This window comes from Triticum urartu, chromosome 3, assembly GCF_003073215.2.
Source record: "Triticum urartu cultivar G1812 chromosome 3, Tu2.1, whole genome shotgun sequence".
In the NCBI taxonomy this organism is placed as follows: Eukaryota; Viridiplantae; Streptophyta; class Magnoliopsida; order Poales; family Poaceae; genus Triticum; species Triticum urartu.
Window position 1 is genome coordinate 269,559,819 of NC_053024.1, and position 7,047 is coordinate 269,566,865.

Sequence of the window (7,047 nt, forward strand, 5' to 3'; positions counted from 1 at the left end):
CCCATGGTAGACGATCCTCCATCAAGTGGATAACTAGTGCACGTGTCAAATTACCACATGGGCTGCCTTTTCGTACAGAAATGAGCTCCACCGTGTAACCGCGCGGGTGTGGTTGGGAAAGAGACGGGAGTACGTGCATCGTGCATGCACCTCTTCTCTTTGTGCACGTACCCCACCTACGTGGGTGTTTGTGAGACAGATACAAAGATAGATGGCATGTGCATTTGTGAGTGTTTTTTGTTGGGGGTGATTTCATGAATGTATTTGTGGGAATATGTGTTGATGACATCTCAAACAAAAATTCCACACATGCAATGTGTGTGAAATAGAGGCCTATCTATATCATATATAGACGGGGCGATCCACGAGAAGAGAGGGAGGGGTCATAGATATCGATAGAGTCGCAAAGAGGATCAAGTGGGTGGGTGCGAGATCGGTGAAGAGAGCCATCGAAATTGTGTGTGAGCAAGTCAAAGATATAGGGCGACTGACCTACCGGAACGTCAGAGGGCACATGGCTAGTTTGTGTGTGATAGGGAGACATGACTAGAGCGCTCAATGTATCGGTGTGTGGGCGGGGAGGTCGGAGGCAGAAGCCTAACTAGAGAGGTAGAACGACTCGTATATGTGTTGAGAAGGAGAGACCTAGCTATGTCTTGAGGGAGATCGGTCGACATCCATACATAACTAAAGGACGAGAAATAGGTTGGGACAGCGAGAGAGAGAGAGAGAGAGGAGAGAGAGGGGGAGGGAGGGAGGGAGAGGGGTAGAGTGCGGGATGGGTGATGGAGTTGCTTCTTGAAGATTTTGGGAGAGGCCTACTAGACAAACTGAGGGTAGAACTGCAATATTATCAATAAGATTGGGAATGTGTTTTTGTGTGTGGGAGGTGGGAGGTGGGAGGCAGAGGCCTAACTAGAGAGGTAGAACGACTTGTATATCTGTTGAGAAGGAGAGACCTAGCTATGTTTTGAGGGAGATCGGTCGACATCCATGGATAACTAAAGGACGAGAAATAGGTTGGGACAGAGAGAGAGAGAGGAGAGAGAGGGAGGGAGGGAGCGAGAGGGGCAGAGTGTTGGATGGGTGATGGAGTTGCTTCTCGAAGATGGTGGGAGAGGCCTACTAGACAAACTGAGGGTAGAACTGCAATATTATCAATAAGATTGGGAATGTGTTTTTGTGCGTGCCTGTGCGTGATAGATGTGTCGGGACACATGCATGGATGATGAAGGGGAACCATGTGTTTGGTAAGCAAACCTAACTAGAACGGTAGATCAATTGTTGTTTGTCGGAGGATGGGAGAGACATAACTAATGAGGTAGATCGATCGACGCATAGGGGAAAACGAGTTATAAGGACCTAGCTAGATATATGCATAGCGGGAGATTGGTCGGTGTACGTCCATTTGTTAGAGGCAAATAAGGCCCAGCTAGACGGATAGACAGAGAGAATGGAGCTAGGAGGTGGTGCGAGAGGCCGAGCTACTAGCTAGATAGGGGGAGGAGTGTGCGATTGTGAGATCGATGAAAAGAGGGGTGAGAGTTTACACGTGTGTGGGACCATATGAGAGACATGGGGCATGGACACATAAAGGAAGAGATGGAAGGTGCATGTGTATGTTGTAGGCAGACATCGCTGGAGAGGTTATCAATCGGTGTGTGTCAGAAATTAGTTGTGGAGACTGTGGGAGAACAACCTAAAGAAAAAAATGAATGTGCGCGATGGATAGAATGCTGAGGGAGGGGTAGGGCGAGGAGGGCGTGTGCATGCATGATAGAAAGTTAGTGCTAGCTACAAAGGTTAGAGGATTGTGTGGGTGTAAGAGACTAATAAAGATCATAATTTGATATGAAAGTGGATTCATATATTTCAATAGGAGATCATAGTGTTATAAAGACATGCATGCATCAATATAGCGGTGATACGCGTGTTGTGGTTTTGCACACGTTATACAATAATGTGATAATGCATGGCGTTTGCAACTCACAGCTAGATGTCGAACAATCTAAACCACACTATACATCGAACCATCTCAAATTTTATTTGAATTTGTGATAATGTGTGGCGTTTGCAGCTTACAACTAAATATCGAACAATCCAAATAATACTATATATCAAAAAATTTCAAATTTTATTTGAATTTGTGGTAATGTGTGGCGTTTGCAACTCACATCTAAATACTTGTAGGCGTAGGGGGCGGGGCACCATACATTATGTGACAAAAACATTATACATGTGAGACATGGTTTAGATTATGAAGATCTAGATAGATCTTGAAATGTACTGTGATTTGAAATAAACATAAAGTGGATTCAAAAAATCAAGTTTGAGTTCATATAGTACACATAGTTCATATCAAGCTCAACAGTAATCATGTGGTGTGCTGTGAAGATAATACACAAACGATGGTTTAACTTGACAATAATGATGATTTTAGATCTTACTAAAATAGAGAAACGAATTCAAATGGTTTGACTTCACAACAATAATTATTGTAGATCTTATTCAAATAGAGAACCGAATTCAAATTTAGTTCATATTGAAGTGGTAGTATATACGTTTGGCATGAACTAAAACGTTCATTTGAGTAGCAGGTCGCATGCATTATGCACGTAGAGAAATATTTAAATTGAACATAACATGAATTCAAGGTTTTGAATGGCATTTGCGAATTAATTTGGTACAGTACACGGGACTAGACTCTCTTGTGTGGTGCAAATTGATTTCTTTTTGTTTTTTCGTCGATGGAAGTGCGAATTGATTTGGTACAGTACACGTTAGGCTTGTTCGGAAATTTCAACCCGCGCCTTGTTACCCTAAAATATTAGAGATATATCTTTGTCTCGTTGTGCTCCGAAAACTCCCTCCATCACAACCCGCACCTTGCTATCCCAAAATTACAATGCGCGCGAAAACTCCCATCTCCTGCGAAATCCCGACACGCGAAATGCCCATGATACCCCTGAACCAAAAGAACCACCTAGCTCAAATCGGTGGGGGTACTTTCATAACTTACCCCACATTTCGGACAAGGGCGTCCCTAAGCCATGGTTCCCCACTCCCATCCCATCCGCCCACCCATTCGTACACTGAGGCTGTGAAAACTGGCGAAGCCCCATACCCTCCTCCGGCCGCTACCCAACCGGAGCCTCTTCCCCGACGACGTCATCCACAAAAACACTCGGCGTCCCTCATAAACCGTACCGGATGAGGATCCATCGTCGATCACGTCGTCCCGCCGGTTCAGCCACCCTGTCATCCACCTCCAAGGAGCTGCCTCGATGTTCCCCTCGTCTTTCGCGCCACCTCCATTCCCACACCGCCGTATTCACCTGCACCATTCCTCGGATGAACCTGAGGCCTAATCGGCGCCACCATAGAGGTTGTACACTAATCACTGCATTTTCTTCTTGATTCGATCTCACGGTGCTGCCGGTGCTCGGTCCCGAGCTGACATGGCGTGGCTCCATCCATGGTGGCGTCGCTAGCCACTTCCTCCACATCGTCACTCCCTCGGCAGCGACATCCACATCAGTAGGAGCTGCTGCTGCTTTAGCTCTCTCTCGCACCGTGGCTCTACTCTTTCTCTCGGTCCCCTGCCTGGTCCGCTCTTGCTATTGCTCTTAGTCTTGCTCTTGCTTGCGCTGCGGCTCTTGCTCTTGCTTGCGATGCTACTCCGATTTGGCTACACTTCAGTTGACTGAATCGACTTTTGGGTCAGTCGATTTTCAGGGGGTGGGGGGCTCGCCGGAGTTAAGGAAGAACCAGCCACAGGAGGGGCTCACCGGAGAGGTACCCCACTATCTATCTTAGGGTTCAGGGTGGGGGCGGTGGTGGGGCGGTGGCATGGGGATCAACAGAGAAAAAGCTCGGCATGGGGGGCTAGAGGGATGGCAGGGGCGGCGGCGGACCAGTGGTGGGGATTGGTTTCAGGGCGGGTGGGGCGGCGCACCACCGGCCGCGGGCGGCGGGGGGCGGCGGTTTGGCCCGTGGTGGCTGGCGGCTCAGGGGGGTGGAGGTTGAAGATGAACTGCTACACGACTAGCTGCCCCGGCTCTCGCACGCGCTCCTGCTGCTACTTTTCTGCTACTAGTGTGTTCAGTTTCGACAGCAAAATTCAGTTTCGACAGTTAAGTTTAGTTTCAACAGTTAAATTCAGTTTCTACAGTTAAGTTCAGAGATGAGCGGCTTGTGATGCCCCGAGACCAATGTGCCAGGTGTCTTCTAATTGTTCGCCGGTGTTGCCATGTCATTTGCTTGCATGTTGCATTTCATCATGTCATCATGTGCATTGCATCATCATGTTTTCAAAACTTGCATCCGTCCCGGCTTCCTCGTTCTCTCCGTTGTCCGTTCTGAGCCCAGACACACTTGCACGCTTCCGCGGCATGTCCGAAATATTATTTTATAAGTGGCCAGAAAATGTTCTCGGAATGGGATGAGAGTTGACGTGTGGTCTTATTATAGTGTAGATAGACCATCTGCCAAGTTTCATCGCATTCGGAGATCGTTTGATGCCCCAACGGATAACTATAGCGGCATTATAGCCGGTCTAACGTCGGACGTTTTCGGTCTCCGGAAATAGACGCCGGGCCCTCTCTCTCTTCTCCCCCTCGCAGTCTCGCCACAGCCCACCTAGTCCATCCTCCTTCCCCTCTTCGCTTCCGGAGTTGTCCGATGCGACCCCACGGTCCGAAACCCTCTCTGCAAAGTGCATCGAACCCCTCACGTGAGCGTCCGAAAGTTGTCCCGGACCCGACACGAGGTGTCGCCACCGTTGTGTCCGGATCATCCCCAAACATCTACAAAACATCTCCGTTTTGTTAATTGGGCTCCCTAACTATTTTATTCGCGACCGTCCGATTACGATTGTAGGGATGAGGTAGCCCCTAACCTAATCCACTTAATGTTTATATATATAGTCCAACCCTAAATCTGAGGAGAGATGTCCCATCCTCCCAGCCGCCGCCGCCATTCCACCAAATCCCCCTCAGGATCCTTCCACCAACCAGCTTCTTTTCCCCAATCCAATCCAGCCAACCAGCGCCAGCCTCTGCTTCCCCTCGATCCACCCAAGCCCATCGATCCTCTTCCTCCTTGCTCTCCTTCGTCGACCAAGGAGACGAGCTCCTCCCGAGCGCCTCCGCATTACCTCGTCGTCGGCCGGCTTCGTCGGAGACCACCCCTGCCAGGACCGACCTCTTCTACTCCCCTTCCTCCTTCCCATTTCCTTCTCCTCCTCTCTCTCAACTCCCTCTCCGTCTCTGTACCAGGTATGAACAGGAGAGCACCCGACTCCATGGATGGCCTCGAGTTCTTCCCCAACACCAGCCTTCTCAACCACCTCGCGTCACCGCCTCCCGTTGCAGTTGCTTCCTTGATCTCCCTCACATGGCGTCCATGGCGCCCAGGTTCCTCCTCAACCCCGCCATCTTCAACACCCACGCCATGGAGCTCCATGTCCACCGGCTCGCCTCTGCTTCGATCCGGCAGGGAAAGGGACCCCGGCGATCTCCCGCGACCGGACCCGGCCACCCCGACGCCCTATGCCCTCGGGCCCCATCGGACCTCCTTCCTCTATGCCAAGCATCGCCGGCCAGCCATCGAAGCCGCGAGCCAAGCTCCTCTGCCTCGCTCACCTGCATCCGCCTCGTCCCTGCTCCAGAGAAGGACGAGCAGCGCCGTGCCGTTGACTGCGTCGCCAGATCCGCCGCCCACGTCCTCGACTGGATACGGCATGCTCCCCGTCCTCCGCCCAATTCCCTGCCGCTGCACCGCCGTTGGCCGGGCCTCACCTCTGCTTCGCTCGAACAGGGAGGAGAACGCCTCTGCCTCTGTTCGCTCGGGCCGCCCTCGCGTTGACCGGGCACGATGCCACAGCGACCGCGTGTGGGCCTCATCTTCCCTCGCCCCGGCCCAGAGCTTCCTCCAGCAAGTCCGGCCCAGCACCAAGGCGCAGTCCCAGCTCCCTTCGCCCGCGAGGCCCAGCTCTGCGCGCGCCTGCAGGCCCAATGTGAGCAGCTCCCCAGCCCAGATCCCAGATTCAGCCCGATTGTGTTTTTTCCTCTTCAGCGAATTTCTCTTTTATTCTAGAGACAACAGTTTTGCAAAAAAGCCCTAGTGGATCATGCATATAATAACTCACAATTGGTGCATCGGATTAAAATGAATTATATATGAAAGTAGCTTAGAATTTTGTCTAGTTTAATAATATGCAACTTTCGTCTATGTTTAAAATGTTGTTTGTTTAAATTTGATCCTATGCCATGCTAAAATGCTTTAATTCATAACTAAATAACCGTAGCTCCAAATTTAATGAACTTTATATGTAAATGGGGTAGAAAAATGCCTAGTTTAACATGGTAGTTTTACTTTGCATGTTTAACAACTCTAAAATTGTGTTTAGGGCAGAACAGTACCAAATCCTTAAATTGCACATGAGGTTTGTCTCCGGACTTGTAGTATGTTGTTCTGGCCTCATTTAAACTTCACTAGATATGTAGTTTTCATTTGCTTCACCCTCTTTCCATGCTAACAACATTTAATCTTGTTGGGTACATAAATGAGAGAGAACTAAATAAGTCATGTGGTGTTTTCATGAGCTCCACTTAATTTGTAGGATTGTTTGTGCACTTTGCCATGCCAAGCATATTTAAACCGGACCTGCATCATACTTGGTTGTGCATCATGCCATGATTATGTGGTGGTTGTTTACTATGTTGTGTGCTTCTTTTCGGTGTTTGCTTCTTCGGGTTGGTTCCGGTAACGTCGCCTTTGTGAGGACCCGTTCGTCTTCGTCCGTTTGTCTTCTTCATGGACTCGATCTTCTTCCTTGCGGGATCTCAGGCAAGATGACCATACCCTCGAAATCACTTCTATCTTTGCTTGCTAGTTGCTCGCTCTTTTGCTATGCCTATGCTGCGATACCTACCACTTGCTTATCATGCCTCCCATATTGTTGAACCAAGCCTCTAACCCACCTTGTCCTAGCAAACTGTTGTTTGGCTATGTTACCTCTTTGCTCAGCCGCTCTTATAGCGTTGT